General features: G+C 40.4%; 1 protein-coding gene across 2 annotated transcripts in view; it reads left to right on the top strand.

The window, feature by feature from the left end:
• LOC117396849 (signal-induced proliferation-associated 1-like protein 3) overlaps positions 1–17189 on the top strand; it is a 125311-nt gene that overhangs the window by 28329 nt on the left and 79793 nt on the right. For both annotated transcript variants that reach the window (XM_059004509.1, XM_059004510.1), the window contains exon 2: positions 7499–7555. The gene's annotated coding sequence lies outside the window, so the exon portion shown is untranslated. The remainder of the gene's footprint in view (positions 1–7498; positions 7556–17189) is intronic.

Consider the following 17189-nt stretch of genomic DNA (forward strand, 5'->3'; position numbering starts at 1 on the left):
AGCGTGTGCTGAGGGAGGCCAGCAGCACAAAGAGCTAAAGTCAAATGTTAAGATGAGTTTAAACACATTATCGTTTTTTTTTTTAAAATATATACTGACATTGCTATGAACTATTTAAGAATGTGACCCCTCCACCCCCATGCATATTATAGGGTTGTGGTTGTTGCAAAAACCACACAAGAAGATAATTGTACCATTGGTACAACGTGGTGCAGTAATGGATGCAGGATGAAGCTTGCCTTTTTTCGTCTCTTCACTTTGCTTTTATAATATCTATCTATCTATCTCTATCTATCTATCTATCTATCTATTTATCTCTCTATCCCTTTATCTATCTATCTATCTCTCTATCCATCTCTATCTATCTATCAACACAGGACCTCAAATTATTATAGAAAGGGAAGAAGCACTCAGTAGAACGTGTGTTACTTACTGCAGATTCATGTATTGGTTTCCTTTGGCAACCTTTTGATCCATGTGTAGATTCGAATACGAAAATGGAAAAAGCCGTGTTTGTTTGAATATTCCAATGCTTGCCCCCAGCACTTCAGTGAATGCGCACCTCTTACTATCAAGTAGTCTTGGATCGGACTGATATTAGCGTGCGTGTTCATTGATGCCTCTTTTCCTCTGTACAGCCATGCAGAAGCCTGTACCAATTCCTCAAGGTGCGGTTAAGCGGAGCCTGGGTTATTTTTCCACTGCAGAGCCGAGTCTTGCTACTGACGTCGCACGCAACGAGAAAAGTTATTAATTATTGTTATTAATTAACTCAGTTTGCAAAATGATGTGCAAACAAATTGGGTTCAAAAGCTAATAGACCTACAGTACAGCTGTATCTTGTATTGCTATGTTTTGTAAATACATTTAGGGATTTCATTATAATACACAAATTTTACTGAATATATCGACTTACTAAAGTTCAGTTAGTTCTGTCGAAAGGGGGAAAAAAGAAGGTTTTAAAAATATGATTTTTAAATTTTAAAAAAAAGAAGCTGCGTGAGCCCAGCCAGAGCTGTAGTTGTATGTATGGTATGTTTGAATATTTTTGTAACCAGCCGGGTGAAAAAAGAGAAGTCTTGTGTTTGTTCAGTTCATACAGTTGCACTTTCTTCAAGCAGCAATGCTTTCTTTCCTAAGCCTGTTATTAAAGTAAAATCCGTCGTGGTTTAGAATAAACTGGTTCTACAGCCTGATCTTCGCAAGCTCCGATACTGAGAATGATGACACGTGACCCGATGCTGACTCTTTCATCCCTGAAGCTAGCAAGGAAGCAACGAAACCTTAGTTAAAAAAAAAAAATAGTTACATGTCTTCGGTTGTTTTGGATGGGTTTAGTTTTAAGAGTTTTGAAGACTGCTTGGAGTATAACCATCTGGAATTTCATCAACATGTACTGGAATGGTCTGTGAACGGGACAGAGTGAATCCGAACTGTAAATCTACCTCCCGATCTGGGAGGGCACCGAGTAAGGATGGTGGTACGCCTTCACAGCAGAGCGCTGTGTTTGTGTGAGCAGACAGAGATGGGTTCGGGAGCTGAAGCTTTGGAGCCAGCATGACCACCTGGAGCACCTGCACCTCCACAGCACTGCAGCCTGTCCCAGCACGACCACCTGGAGCACCTGCACCTCCACAGCACTGCAGCCTGTCCCAGTACGACCACCTGGAGCACCTGCACCTCCACAGCACTGCAACCTGTCCCAGCACGACCACCTGGAGCACCTGCACCTCCACAGCACTGCAACCTGTCCCAGCACGACCACCTGGAGCATCTGCACCTCCACAGCACTGCAACCTGTCCCATCACTCACAGCACCTGACTTGCACACCCCCCACAGCACTTGTGTGCACTGTATTTATTGTTTTATTGGTTTTGGGAACTCAAACTAACTGCAGTTCCCTCAGTGACATTGCTGGGAAGAGGGGAGTGTTATATTTAATTAAGGACTTTTTGTAAATACACTTTTTGTAATGGACATTAGAACATTACCCGCACACTCACATCCTGCCATGGACTTATCGAGTTTATTAGTGAGTCATTCATCAATATATCAATGTGTTTTTATCCAACAGTTACTGTCTATTGTATAGTACCAGTGAAATGTGAAAACATTTTTGACTACTGTACAGACTTGTTGGCTAGAAATCTTTACATTTGTCAAAGAATTTTACTCGGACACCCTTAAAATGTTGGTTTGCTGTAACCTGATTCAGGGTAGGTCAGGTCGGTACGTAGGATTTTTAAAAAATATTTTTAATTCAAGTTTGCTGGTAGAAAGATCATGTTTTCTGTATCAGGTCTCCAAAGTAGGCTTGTGTATTAAACGTTATTGTATTAAAAACATGAGAATAAATACAGGGTGCATGTGAACGTATTTGGGTAGGGGTGTAAATGATGGGTGGAGCGGGCTGCAGTAAACATAAACTTGAATTACATTATGGACCGTGTTTCATGTAGTATTTTTAGTTGAACCTAGTTTTTACGCACTTAAATTTGGTTCTCATGCTGGAAATTGAGATTTTATAGCTAGTAGGGGATAGAAGTGTAACCCACATCTCAAAGATCACGTGCAAAGAGCTGGAGGAGGCTCAGGACTGAAGGGCAGTGTTAGTGGACAAGCTCATGCAGTTAGTAGCCTACAGTATATCCCATAGATTCTTCTTGTGCCAGAGATATGAATATTAAGGAAAAAAACAAACACTTTTGCAAAACATTTGCAATGTTAATGCTGTTGTGCTAACTACAGCAATTATTTTTTTTTTAAATTGTACGAGAAGGCGAAAATGCGGCCCAAAACAGAACCTTAATTCTCAATTGGTACTCTCCTTGTATTATGCGCAGCTTTCCAGTTTTAAATAAGGAACATCACATTACAATAATTAATAATAATAACAAAGTTGTTTTTATAAGCACTGTAGGAAGCATTACACAGCTTGAAAACCGCTGCCGGAAACCACTAGGGAAGTGTAGCACTTTCCTAGAGATTGATACAAATGTATTTTGTTAATGTTGATATTGACATACCTTGCCATTTTTCTACCATTTTCATATACCACAGAGAGAAATTGCACTACATTACACCATTTCTACACAACTATTAGTTTGTCTTATAAACCAGTGCACTCAACTTAGCATCGATTGCCGGTGTGCCTGTATAGGAGGCACAGCGAGTGAATGCACTGGCCGAGTGAATGCACTGGCCGAGTGAATGCACTGGCTGGGACGGAAGCTTTTACTTTTGTTTTTGCAGTCACTGCTTCCAAAATACTGCTGGTACTATAGTTTGAGTGCAATTTCAATCAAACCCTGGGGGTTTATAGATAATGCAGGGATTGGAAATGGATAGGCTGGATCCTGAGGGGACAGGAGCAGGGCTCAGCTGGTTGCCAAGGCGACAGTGTTGAGATTAAGAGGACTTTGTATTTGGGATTGTGTTTAATGACAGGTTTTAGGTCCTTGGTGAGGATCAGCAGCACCACGGGTAGGAGCAGGAGGGTGACAGGAAATGAAAACGCACCTTTTTTCTACAACACTGCAGAGTGTCGCTGTGTGTCTGCTCAGGTGACTGAGTGTTTTATCATACAGGGATCCAGACTAGTGTGTGTGTGTGTGTGTGTGTGTGTGTGTGTGTGTGTGATGGGATATTAAAATAAATTTTAAAATATAAATATGTCATTTAAGTAGGGCTTCTGTTTTTCGGGTTTTATTAATTGTATTTTTCGGTGCTTATTTTTAGCTATTTTTGAGTTTTATGTAAATCGTTTTTTTGGGGCTTTCGTTTTTGATATACTGTATGAAATTAGTGTTTTCGGTTACTTTCCAAAATGCTTGAACGTTTTTTTTTTGTGTGTGTCAAAATATGTATAGTAACTCGAGAGTACTTGCACACTTAAGTTGTACCTTCTTTCCTTTGCTGTCTTCCACAACGAAATCCCTGTGGTCACAGGCACATTCTTCTGGGGTTTTTGTGTGTAGGCATTTTTGTACATTTCTCCACAATTCTGTTTGAAATCCTCCGTGTCTTAACAGTAATACAGCTTGAAACCCTGTTAATAAGCCTCCATCCTGATTGTAATCTCGTTTTAAATCTCGCAAGCAGAGTCTCCAATAGAATTGTAGGAATGTGCTGTCACTCAGTAGTTGTGGTGGGTTTAAAGTATTCAGAACGAATCAATGATAGATACAAGTCAGGAAGGCGGGACATTGCCCAGCAGCACAGGGAAATGTATTTATTATTATTTTTGTTGTAGGTTTTATTTTTTTTTAATGTGAAAAGGGTAAAGTCAACGTGAATTGATTAACCATTTCCACAGTTTCTACAGTGTTTTCCGGTGTTTACTGGCTATCCACCGATTACATTTTTTTTTGTATTGGGGGTGTTTTATCGGGTTTTATTGGTTAAAACCTAAAATCAGAAGCTGTACATATAAGTAAAAAAGAGAAAATAGGATAAATGTAGATATACTGTACAGTCATTTTCCTAATCGAATATTGGACAGGTTAGAATTGCCAATAATTGATGCATCGAGAACACTTTAGTATTGAAAAGCAAAATGTGTAGACTCTTCACAATGTAATAATGCATTGACAGCATGTTGTTATCAAAGCAAGACGCACAAAACAACAGGCTTTGCATGAAAGCCTTCTAATACAACTTCAAACATGCCCATGCTTATAATGTCATATATCAGCGAGGCCACCAAGGTGACCAATCGATTTAAATACGATAAATGATAATTCTTATTATCAGTGAGTTTGTTGCGATGGTTGCGTCCGTGCGTCCGTCCATGTAACCTAGCTGTGATCTTTTCAGCTCATCGGGCTGAAATTCTTTGTTGCATCTCCCTCTTTGTATTGGTGTCAGGGTAATTGTGTTCAGCTCATCAGCCTTGTTTTCATTGCCTTCTCAGCCCTTTGCTGGCTATCTCCTGGCCATGTTGCTCTTGCTGCTGGCTGCCACTGTCACAGCACATTTCTGTTTTTTAGCATTAGGATGTTACAAGTAGCGTTTTAAAAAATGGTGATGTGGTTAAGGCAACTTCTGTATCCTTCTTTTTTTTTTAAACTGGATAATTTGCAACCAGAATTATACTGGGTTTAAAAGGCATGTCGTATGCAGACAGGCTATTCAGTCTTGAACAAAGAAGACTAGGCGGAGATCTGATTCAAGCATTCAAAATCCTAAAAGGTATAGACAATGTCGACCCAGGGGAGTTTTTTTTTACCTGAAATAAGAAACAAGGACCAGGGGTCACAAATGGAGATTAGATAAAAGGGCATCCAGAACAGAAAATAGGAGGCACTTTTTTACACAGAGAATTGTGAGGGTCTGGAACCAACTCCCCAGTAATGTTGTTGAAGCTGACACCCCGGGATCCTTCAAGAAGCTGCTTGATGAGATTCTGGGATCAATAAGCTACTAACACCCAAACGAGCAAGATGGGCTGAATGGCCTCCTCTCGTTTGTAAACTTTCTTATGTTCTTATGAATGTATTTGACGTGTGGTTGATTAACTCCCCTGTCCACTGGCCCCTGCAGTTTCCTAGAGTCACTTTTAAACAGCTGAATTTGACACCAGAAACAGCATTAACTCCCAGCACCTCTTTTCCTAAGTGAACGCTGTATGGCACGCTGGAACAAGAAATCAAAGCATATGGGCTTCTGTAGCATTCCACAGCAGCACTGAATTAAAGTGATTGCAGCTTACCAAAAAATTCCTTCTCTGTCGTGCACTTTCATTCACTGTGCTAGTCTCAGATGTGCAGTGTGATAGAAGCACGTGTTCCAGCTGCAGTACAATCACTTGAAGCGGAAGTCCAGTTGGTGTAACAGTGTAGTGGTAACGCATAGGGAGAAATGAATGGAACTCCTGATTGAAACTGAACTTGGAACCTAAAAGGGAACAATGTGTCTACTCTTCAAAGAGAGCACCCGCCCCCCCCCCCCCCCCCCCTCACACAGGTACTGCATCTGTTTTACATAATCCCAGATGATGCACAGTACAGTAGCCTACTCAAGAGAACTTGACTCAAGAGAACTTGACTTCATGAAAGCCTAGACAGGTGTTTAATTAGAAGCCTGGTAATGGAAGATGATGAATTGAAGTGTGCAGCTGGAACGCCTTGTCAAGCAGTTGTCTTGCAGGGGTTGTAAGATAACCGTATCTGTAATGGCCTGATGTCTTGCAATAGTAATGCCAGTAGTAGTGTCCAGGTCTGTGGACAGAGCAGTGCTGGGTGTGTGTAGGTGAGTCCAGGTCTGTGGATGTGCAGTGCTAGATGTGTGGGTGTGTAGGAGAGTTCAGATCTGTGGACAGCACAGTGCTGGATGTATGTTGTGTGTTATTTTAACAGTCTGAAGGCAGGTGCCAGTATGTCAGGTCAGCTCTCGTCACGTCGCTGGCCCTGGATTGACTCCATTGTGTTCTTGTACTCGTGGCTCTCTGCTTTGTCTCAGTCAGGGTCGAGGCAGACACGCACAGGCTCGCGTTCAGCAGCATTAATCCACATCACTGCCCGGCGATGTTCAGGCCCTCTGCTGCTGTGAGGGAGATGCCCTGGATGGGACCGCTGTTTAAATTTGTGTTAATTTCAGGAAAAAACAACGAATTGGGGTTTTCACGCAAGCATTGTGTAAACTTGGCTAGTCTTAGCCTTCAACCCAAGGACAAGGGTTTATTAAGTAGGAATTTTGCCTTAGACGTGGCAGCCAGTTTTTCTACCATAGGTACGTTTGCAGAAATGACCATGTTTTTTGCCACATTGTTTTCCAAGTGTATCAAATCCTACAGTACATGGGCCCAATTTTTATCATTTTAAAGTTTTTTTTTGTTCCCTTTTTCCATTTTTTAATGTGAGCGTCGTCTTCAAACCGTATCATCTTTTAATATTAATCTCGTAATGCTAAACAACAGACTGCAGACTGCAGTTCATCTTATAGGCCCATGTTCTTTTGAATGAAAATCATTTTTCAACATACGCCACTCATTTGAATCGCCAGCATTGTTGCAGGAGGGAGCATGAGCTGGATACACTGCAAACTTTAGAAGAAAAATCTCTTTCTTTTGGCGAATGTTCCCAAGAAAGTTGAAAAAAAGTAACTGCTTAGTTTATTTACCTACGATCAAGTTCTTGTAAACACTGCAGGAGGTGCTGTAACACTTTTTTAGGCTTATCAGTAATGCATTGGTTTGCATGACATCTTTTTGACACATTTTATAACATGGTCATTTTTGCCAACGAATACATTTCAGGCAATGTTTGAATATTTGTCACAGCACTAATCTTAAACCAGAGGCTTTCCAAAGTTTTAAAATGTTTAAAAATGTTAATTTTAATAACCTGTAGTATCATGACTCCCCTTTAATAATGATACAAAGAAAAATGCAGTTTCCATTGCAGTGTTATGTGGGTGATCAGCACTGTGATAAAGGTCCAATATGAATTGATCTTGTGATGTGCCAAAGCTGACATATCTCTTTTTTGTTTTGTTTAGGTTGTGTCTGTCAGAGTTGTATACATCACTAGAGAAGAAGGACTGCACTGAAAACTGGTAAGCAAATTAACAATGACCAAGGACAATGTACCAGTGCATCAAACCAAACCTAACTGGTATAGAGATGGCACTGGTAGAGATGGCATTAAGGTTGGGTTGCTGGTGATTTTCTGCTGTTTTTATTTTTTATTGTGCTGAGCTTAAAACTGAAGTTGTGTGTGTCTGTGTGCTCCTCTGTTGAAACTTGAAAGCCGAAGATTAATTTATTTTGCAACATATATTTTACAAGGATGACAGTCCTTATTTCAGCAAGGCCAGAGGCACTCTGTCCACAGAGCTACCAGGACCTCAGTGTAGCAGCTCATCCAGGGCAGATCTACTCCTACAGCAGACTACACTGACAGCATGCTGGAGCATTGCTGGAGTTGCTGCCTCAGAGCTTCCCCTTCATTGGCTTGTACAGCATGGCAGTCTTGGGGAGCGCTTCGTTTTTAAAAAGCTGTTGGGGTTGTATAATGTGAAACAAAAGAGCAAAAAAAAAACATGTTCTGTTTGCGATTCCATGGCCCGTACAAGCCAGCCTCTCAGTCTCGGCTGAACACAACGTGGGCAAGCACAGCCACAGGGGGCATTAGATTCATTCTCCAGAAACAACAGGAGATTTGGATTAGGGGTCCGGATAGCTTTGGTTTAGTAGCAGCGAGTAATGGGATTAATGGTCTTATGTTCTTCTGTCTTTGTCTGCATTTCTAAAGCCCAGTGTAATATTTAAAACAGCGCCTCTCCCTTGCTAGGGATACATTCCTGCCACACTTTTACATTTCCATATAATTAGAGACCTGAGCGCACCAAAACCTGGGCTCTGTCTGTCTGTTTTCTCTTGGTGCTCGACGGGAAATTACAATATTTTGTGATAAACCCATTGACCAACGCCAGCTCCAGCTCCTTTGCACTGGAGTTAATGTACTTTCTCCTCCTATCTGAACTGCATTATCGAAAGCATTTCGAAATGTGTCTGGAGCATAAAAACATCAGCAGTGTTTTTTTTAGCCTTGTTTTGTGTAGCGCTCGCATTAAAAAATGAATGGAAAAAATGGTCATAAACGTCAACTGTGGATTTTCTCTCATAGAAAGAGGTTTGTTCTTTAATCAGCAGCTCTTTGCACGTCTTAATACAGTGGCTTATTTACACGAGATTAACAGTGTACTGCAAGTCTCTTTAGACCTCTTCAAAGGGAACTGCCACAGGAAGTGCTGTTGATTCGAAAGCCTAGTGATGTTGAACTGCACAGCACAATGCACAAAGGATATTGGGGGCAGTTGTATCCAAGGTAGAGTATTGACTGTTATGCCAAGTAATTAGACCTCTTTGCAAGTAAGGATTAAACTACATAGAGAGAAAGGGGTGCCACAGTGGATTCGTGCATAGCCTTTCACCTCTGGAGTCCCGGGTTCAAACCTGGATTGTGGGACCTTGTGCTGTGAAGTCATATACTATTATTTTCAGTAGGGTTACCATATGGCTCCAGATTAACCGGACGCTTTGAGACAGACCGGGATTTCAAAATTCCCCCTAAATTGAAAGTAATTCACGTATAAATGAGCTCCGCCTTTGCTGAGATTAATCCTGCTGTGGAGGAATTGCTTGGGCGCAGCAAACAAGTCACACTGATCAGCTGCTTCTGATCAGATCTTAATGAAGGAATAGCTAATCTATTGACAGAGCAATGAGATGATGATGCGATTGTATTTGCAGAATAATATGGGCGATTGAATTTTAACAAACAGAAAAAAATAGCGACTGGCCTCTATTCATTCTTAGTATAATACAATTATTTGACACGCATGCGGGTATTTAAGCACCATTCTTAATTGTAGCTAAGGATGGTTCATTTACACCTTCATTTATTTCAATTTAGGGGCAAGTTTGAAATCCCGTTCTGTCTCACAGCGTCCGGTTAATCTGGAGCCACATAGTAACCCTATTTTCAGTGCAATTATTTCCATTTCAATATTTGTCATTTTCCATTTCATAAATTCAGTTTACATTCCCTTTCCATTTGTATAAATTAGAACAATACTTTACTGTTTTAAAATATCTTCCATTTGTTTAAAAAAAAAAAAGGTTAGTGGGTACTCAAATGTTTCACCTTGCATTGTGGGAACAGTAGTCATTTGTTGAACTCTGTGCTGTTTAAAACTGCCACAAAAAAACTACAGATTCCAGGCTGCACTGTAGTAATAAGACTGCCTCCATTTCTCAAGCTCTTGCATGCCCTGAAAGAGCACAGGACATTACATTTCACTTTCTGTTATCATTCAGCCAGCAGGGAAACATGACTGTGTTTCACATACCAGATTTCCATTCGTACTCCTCTGTAGTGCAAAGTGAGACACTATATCCATTTAAACATGTATTACAAAGATAAAGAGAAATGCATGGCACACACACTAACAGGCAGGAATTGCATGTGTTGTGGTTATCTGAAATGGAACAAAAATCTAGCAGGACTGGCAGAACCACTATTTCACTTCGCAGTCCTGTTGTGACAGTTTGAAGTCTATTGTGACAAATATGTAGTAAACAGACGCCTAGGAATTGTATTTTTTGTAAAAGTGATTGTGTTCCTATTGTCCTATTGAGATGTAGGCTCCTCTGGGGCATGTGGGTGAATGGTCTTGATGGGCTCTTCATGTTCCCAAACTTTCATTATGTTCCAGACCGTTGTATTCCAGTTATTGCTTGTAAGGTACAGTTTTAGCTCGGTGACCATCCTCGCCACAGTACAGTCCATTCAGTGAGATCAGCTGGTGTTTCCGAGGGTCTCCCCTGGTAAAGGCACGGCCGCGTGGTGTGCAGGGGGGAGTCACACAGTCAGGAGAGCGCAGGGGTCCCCGAGGGTCTCCCCTGGTAAAGGCACGGCCGCGTGGTGTGCAGGGGGGAGTCACACAGTCAGGAGAGCGCAGGGGTCCCCGAGGGTCTCCCCTGGTAAAGGCATGGCCGCATGGTGTGCAGGGGGGAGTCACACAGTCAGGCAGTCAGGAGAGCGCAGGGGTCCCCGAGGGTCTCCCCTGGTAAAGGCATGGCCGCATGGTGTGCAGGGGGAGTCATACAGTCAGGGGAGCGCAGGGGTCCCCGAGGGTCTCCCCTGGTAAAGGCACGGCTGCGTGGTGTGCAGGGGGAGTCACAGTCAGGGGAGCGCAGGTTCCTGTCCTGACTGTGCAAAGTCGGTGGTGTTCGCAGGGGATTTCCAGAGGGAGCGTTGCATTGGCTCTGGAGCTCCCGTTGGTTATGGAGTCAAAACCAGCAGGACTGTTTCTCCTCATCTCGCTATAGTGGACCTTACCGGCCAGGCGCCTAATAAGCTCAGATGGACACCTACAGGGCTGTCCGGTAGCTTGCTGACATCTGCTCTCGGGTTCCTGGGTGTAGAAGAGGAAGCTGGCTCAGTCGTGGGATCGGAGGACGTTCACTGAACCATCAGTTCTCCTGACTGTGTGGGAAATTGCTGCGGTGAGGGGGAATGACTGGGGAGAGAATCAGGGTAAAATAATTGGGTAATCTAAATGTAGATAAATATAAAAAGCATAGTGGAAGCATGTTACAGCATAGATACACATTGTAATGCACATAGAGGAATGGTAAAGCATATTGCAAACCATGCCACACTACAGTAAACTATGCTTTCCCATACCTTGCTGGTCTTTGCAATGCTTTGTTCCACATTGCTCTGCTTCTCTTATGGTAATGCTATCCAATACCCCTTTCACACAAGGAGACGTTTAAAAAGTCATTTAAAATACCCATTCACACAGCATGAAGCACAATCTATTGTTTATTTCTTAGCAGACGCCCTTATCCAGGGCAACTTGCAGTCTATGCCGGTATAATACCGTCATAACCCTTTCACACAGCCAAAGGGATCATGCGAGTACAACTTTCAAACCTGTCAGTCAACAGATCGTTTTCATGGCAACGGAAACCAAACAAAATCACAAAACAAAAAGGCTCAGTCGTTTGTCAGAGAGGTACATTTGACTGTATTTTGTTTGCGTTAAATTGTATGTTACACAGTGTAACAACCTGCTAAGTGTCAAATTGCAGGCACTTCAGGCACAATGTAAGTTACATGTTTTATTTTGCTAAGAAGGCAATACAATATATTCAAAAGAAAGAGAACTGTAGTGTACTGTAAACTTTCCTGTGCTCGCTTTGTCCTCTCTATTAATGTGTGGACAATTTAAATCAAAATATTTAAGTGGGGAAGCATTATTAATATTATTGTGGTCTTTTATTTTCTGGTATGTTAATTTTAGGGCCTTCCGTTTAGATATAACTTGTTTTTTGGTACGGTTGTATCATTTTAGATATAACTTGTTTTTTGGTACGGTTGTATCATTTTAGATATAACTTGTTTTTTGGTACGGTTGTATCATTTTAGATATAACTTGTTTTTTGGTACGGTTGTATCATTTTAGATATAACTTGTTTTTTGGTACGGTTGTATCGTTTTAGATATAACTTGTTTTTTGGTACGGTTGTATCATTTTAGATATAACTTGTTTTTTGGTACGGTTGTATCGTTTTAGATATAACTTGTTTTTTGGTACGGTTGTATCGTTTTAGATATAACTTGTTTTTTGGTACGGTTGTATCATTTTAGATATAACTTGTTTTTTGGTACGGTTGTATCATTTTAGATATAACTTGTTTTTTGGTACGGTTGTATCATTTTAGATATAACTTGTTTTTTGGTACGGTTGTATCATTTTAGATATAACTTGTTTTTTGGTACGGTTGTATCGTTTTAGATATAACTTGTTTTTTGGTACGGTTGTATCGTTTTAGATATAACTTGTTTTTTGGTACGGTTGTATCGTTTTAGATATAACTTGTTTTTTGGTACGGTTGTATCGTTTTAGATATAACTTGTTTTTTGGTACGGTTGTATCATTTTAGATATAACTTGTTTTTTGGTACGGTTGTATCGTTTTAGATATAACTTGTTTTTTGGTACGGTTGTATCGTTTTAGATATAACTTGTTTTTTGGTACGGTTGTATCGTTTTAGATATAACTTGTTTTTTGGTACGGTTGTATCGTTTTAGATATAACTTGTTTTTTGGTACGGTTGTATCGTTTTAGATATAACTTGTTTTTTGGTACGGTTGTATCATTTTAGATATAACTTGTTTTTTGGTACGGTTGTATCATTTTAGATATAACTTGTTTTTTGGTACGGTTGTATCATTTTAGATATAACTTGTTTTTTGGTACGGTTGTATCATTTTAGATATAACTTGTTTTTTGGTACGGTTGTATCATTTTAGATATAACTTGTTTTTTGGTACGGTTGTATCAACGCTCCCACATCATGTCGGCGATTCGCCCATAAATGACGGCATCACGAAACGTCCCTTCTGTTTGTGAATTCAACTCCTCATCGGCCCAGAAAGTTAACAATTCCTTAACTTCTTGTGTATTACAATTACTACCTCGTTCTTGATCAGCCATTGTATTTGAAAAAATGAAAGCGTGTAACACCAACGACCAAAATACCCAACACGTCCGGTATGCAGTCACGTGGGATGCTGACTTTCAATCCACGCCCGCTATAGCGCTTCAGTATCGGCATAGCATTTCACACTGGAGTTAAGACGAGTTGGTATCAGAGGCGGCATAAAATATGACTCTGTGACGGTATAGGCAATTCACACAGACCAAAATTCTGCAACAGTGCGGTTCTGAGTCGTCATAACTCGTCTGTGTGGTATAAAGCTCAAATGATCAGTGCCACTGCTGCCAGTAGTGTTGTTTCTGTAGACAAGCACATTCTCCATAGAGAGATGCTGGGGAACTTTTATTCAGACAGATTTGTGAAGGTTTTTACAATTTGTAATTTAAAAATGAAACGAGAGGTCATTCGGCCCATCAGTGCTCGTCCGGTTCCTAGTAGCTGATTGATCTCAGAACTTTTGTCAAGGTGTGTCTTTCAAAGATCCTAGTGATATCAGTAACCCATTCCACACCCTCACCCCTCTGTGTGAAGAAGTATTTCCTACCCTTGGTCCTAAGTATCCACTTCATTTCCAATTATTGCTATTTTTGTACATTACAGATTGAATTTCCTCACATACAAAAAAAATAAATAAATAGACTTAGGGGCAGCAGTGTGGAGTAGTGGTTAGGGCTCTGGACTCTTGACCGCAGGGTTGTGGGTTCAATCCCCAGTGGGGGACACTGCTGTTGTACCCTTGAGCAAGGTACTTTACCTAGATTGCTCCAGTAAAAAAAAAAAAAAAAAAACTATATAAATGGGTAATTGTATGTAAAAATAATGTGATATCTTGTAACAATTGTAAGTCGCCCTGGATAAGGGCGTCTGCTAAGAAATAATAATAATAATAATAATAACTTTGGCGTAAAGAACCTCTGACCCATTGTCTAATATATTATTTAATTAATTAAATGTCTACTCAAACAACACAACCAAAAATGCTGTACTTTTTCAGTAGAAAAGTCACTGTAATAAAATATGAACATGTATTCATTCCTTATCTTGGGCAAACACATTTTCCAGGACATTAGTACTACTACATACTTAAACTGTTTGCTTTCAACCACACCCTCCCTTGAGACAGGCATGTTAGCCATAGCGAAACAACCTGAAACTGCATTCCGAGCAGTACGGTGAATGACTGACAGGGAACAGGGTCCTGCTCGCTGTTGCTATGACACTGAGTTTAACAAGCTCTCCTCATGACATATTAACATGCATGGTATTTAAAGACTAGTATAAAGAACGACACAGCGTTTTATATAGATAACGCAACCCAGATCTGCACTTTTATAGATGAGTTAGAGTTTACTTTCTTCCTTCAAAACACTCCTCAACCTTAAAAAAAACCTTTATAGACAGTGAGACACACAGGGGTGAGGGTGTGCAATGGGTTACCTAGCTATGTTGCTGATGCTGAATTATTGGGATCCTTCAAGACCCGAATTGACGATTTCAGATGAGCACTGAAGGACTGAATGGCCTCCTCTACTGGACTGAAAAAACTAAAAACGTAATCCATAGAAACAACACCAGCACAGGAACAGCTGCAGTACAGAAGGCTGAAGGTATAGTTCCCTATTAAATGTTATCACTATAATAAATACAGCATTAAGAAAAAGCAATACCATTTAAAAAAGGTATGATTTCAGTTCACTATTATTTCTTGACACCATTGCACCATGTATTTGACTCGACTCTCGTAGCGACTACTGGAAGGATTTCAGGGCAGCAGTGTGGAGTAGTGGTTAGGGCTCTGGACTCTTGACCCTCCGGGTTGTGGGTTTAATCCCAGGTGGGGGACACTGCTGCTGTACCCTTGAGCAAGGTACTTTACCTAGATTGCTCCAGTAAAAACCCAACTGTATAAATGGGAAATTGTATGTAAAATAATGTGATATCTGTATAATGTGAAACAATGTATAATGTGATATCTTGTAACAATTGTAAGTCGCCCTGGATAAGGGCGTTTGCTAAGAAATAAATAATAATAATAATAATTTCGTAATAAACTTGATACTGTATTTGATATCTAACTGGATTGCATAATAATGGTGGTGTCAGAATGGGTTTATTTTCCTGAACGTTCAAACGATTAGTCTTTAACATTATTGCAAGGCTGATAACCACTCAAATATCCCATATTAAGAAGCAATCCATTGAGTTTAGAATGAATGACTGCAGTATCAATGTGAATCAGAGTATTTCTGTCCTAATGTGTATATGGAATAGACTGAACACTAAGTAAGTCACCTCACATTGTGGAGGTACTACTGTCTAAATACCGTAGCCAACACATATAAACTATAAAACACTCAGGAGTGCCTCATTTAGAAATCCTAATAGAAACAAAGAAAAAACTCAATGACAAACTCTTCCACTAGAAGTCTTATAAGGTTAGGGTTAGGTCTAGGTCAGAAAAAAATCTGAACTGAATTTATTTAGTTTATTTGAGTATTTCTAGACTGAATTATAAACATTTAACACTTGGATAACGTTAAAACTCTATCCTCTTAACACCCCTGTGCATAACTAGCTTCCAATGTGCTGTATAATATATCATAGCATCTAAAGGTCTGTCGTAGAGAACATGCCTGTGCAGGAGTCCTGACCCTCAGCACTGTTCTGTAATGTGGGACACAGTACCACGGGTGTGCCTGTTCATTGAATGACATTCTTCACTGTGCTGGTATGCATGTCGGTCATAAGCTTGGTTGGTTTTCAATCTGGGCAGCCGAGCTGAATAAAAAGGATTTCTTCAGTCACTCAGTCTATAGAATAGAAGAGCCGATAAGCCCACTAAATATTGTACTGTCTCCAGAGCTCTGTGCAAAGTGCTGTCTGACTGTAAACACTTCATTATCCAGCTGGATGTGAGGCAGCTTCTAGTTTTCATTGGAATCAAACCACGACATCAACTTTATAACATCCAGAACTCTAGACAGTCCTGGTAGACTAGGTAGTAATAGTAAAATACAGTATTTAGAGATGCATCAATTATTTGATTATTCCATTATTGATCGGCATGGCTTTTTTTGTGAGCCTCAATTAAACATTCTTTGCTCTATTAAACACCCTGATGCCTTATTCACAGCCTCACGCATCCAGCTACCCAGGGACATTGCTACACTAAACACCTCTTCCCTTTGGATTTGTCTTGTGGTGAGGCATCTTCTTGATTTCAAGTTTTCTCAATGCATGCGTTCCGTTTATGAAACGTGCCGTTTTTCATTTGTATTTGTTCATGTTGATTGTTACAGTACCTGTATGATATACCATTAGGACCATGTTTGCTGATTGCACCTCTAATTGTATCATCTCAATAGTTTATAATAATAATTCAGCTGCTTCCCCGGCAGTCATTGTACAAACCTTACTCCAGAAATCCAATTGTAGAAGCAGGGCCTTGGTGGTTGAAAATTGACCATTTCTGCTGGAATAATTACTGCAGTAAACCTGGTAAATAATGATCTAAGCAGAAACAATTACAAATGAGAGAGAACCCACATGGTAGTAAAAGTGACCTTGAAGAGAGGCCAGGAGAAACCAGACTAATCACAGGGCTTAAAGGAATGAGCTGTGAAGATTCAGAGAACTGAATTTATTCAGCCTTGAACAAGGAAGCATTAGAGGGACTTGATTAAAGTCTTTAAAATCAAAAGGGTTGAAAAGGATAACCTAGCCAGGCACAGCGCAGAAACCAGGGCCAGAGGACACAGCTGGAATGGAAGTGGAGAGAGACAGAGGGAAGGAGACACTTCTTCACACATGTTGTTGATGCTGTTTAATTGAGACCCTCCAAGACCCGACTTGGCTGTGTGGCCGACTGGCCTCCTGTCATTTGAAAATGTTCTTATTTTCTTATGTAGCAGCACCTCCTACTTACCATAGTTTACTACACAGCTGTATCTCTACTATTGTCAATGAGCATAGCTTTACAAGCCTATCCTGACCTTATCCCGTGGGTCCATCGCCACCAAGAATCAAATGGTGTCTACAGCACACTTATTCTTCATTCAAGATCTATTTATTGAATTACTTTGAGCTGTGCTGTGCTTTTGATCTTGTATCAATTGACGATACGTACTGTACAGGTACCTCTATTACGATACAATATATAATGTAAAGAAAGTA

The sequence above is a fragment of the Acipenser ruthenus genome, chromosome 30 (genome assembly GCF_902713425.1).
Source record: "Acipenser ruthenus chromosome 30, fAciRut3.2 maternal haplotype, whole genome shotgun sequence".
Taxonomy (NCBI): Eukaryota; Metazoa; Chordata; class Actinopteri; order Acipenseriformes; family Acipenseridae; genus Acipenser; species Acipenser ruthenus.